Source organism: Engraulis encrasicolus, chromosome 3, assembly GCF_034702125.1.
Source record: "Engraulis encrasicolus isolate BLACKSEA-1 chromosome 3, IST_EnEncr_1.0, whole genome shotgun sequence".
Taxonomy (NCBI): domain Eukaryota; kingdom Metazoa; phylum Chordata; class Actinopteri; order Clupeiformes; family Engraulidae; genus Engraulis; species Engraulis encrasicolus.
The window spans coordinates 32898492-32899376 of NC_085859.1; positions in this window are offsets into that span (position 1 = coordinate 32898492).

Below are 885 nucleotides of genomic sequence, written 5' to 3' on the forward strand. Positions count from 1 at the left end.
AAAGTGCAAAGTTCTGCTCTGCAAACATTTGATTCCATGGTTTCCAATACAACCGTGCACACTGGCGCCGGCATTGTCTGCCAGCGTGGACTGTTGATTACGATTGACTTCCATTTTGGTCCGTGCCGCCCATTAAAATCCATCATCGGATTCGCCTGATGCTTGTTGGTTACCAAAAGAGTGCCGCCAAAGTGAGAGGGCTACTGACGCTGTCGGCTCTGAAAATGTGCTACAATTGCTACATTTACATGAGGCATTTAATTCAGAATTAACTGACTGTAATTTTGAATAAAGCTTAATTCCTCTTTGAAAACGTGTATGTAAACACCTTTTAATTTGGAATTAAAGGAAAGGTCAAAGTAAACTCGACGGAACTATTTAATTCGGAATTGTCAATTCGGAATTAAAAACATCATGTAAACGTAGTGACTGCTGTCAGGAACCGGTGTGCGCAGGCCTTTCCATATGTAACAGGACGTACTGTCTGTTCAGTAAGGTGTGTCCCTCAGCAGTTCCCCTACCTCAATGACGTCACGGGACTCAGGTAGCCGCTCAGTGGCTAATCCGTAATTGGTGGCTATGCCATTGTTTTTATAAAATCAGATTAATTAGACCGGCTCTTTGGAGCAGGGCTCCAGAGTGCGACCAATTTGGTCGCATATGCGCCCATTTTTTTCAATGGTGCGCCTAAAAAATATTTTTAGGCGCACTGGTGCGACCAGCCATCAGTAGAACAAAATCAATTACCAAACAACCGTTTTAATGGACATACAATGAATAGTCATTCTACAGTAGTGGCCCATCATCACACAATAAAACGTGTCGATGCGGTCATTCCTTCAACTCCACTGAACTACCGGTAGCTTTCTCCCCCTTCCTCGTTCA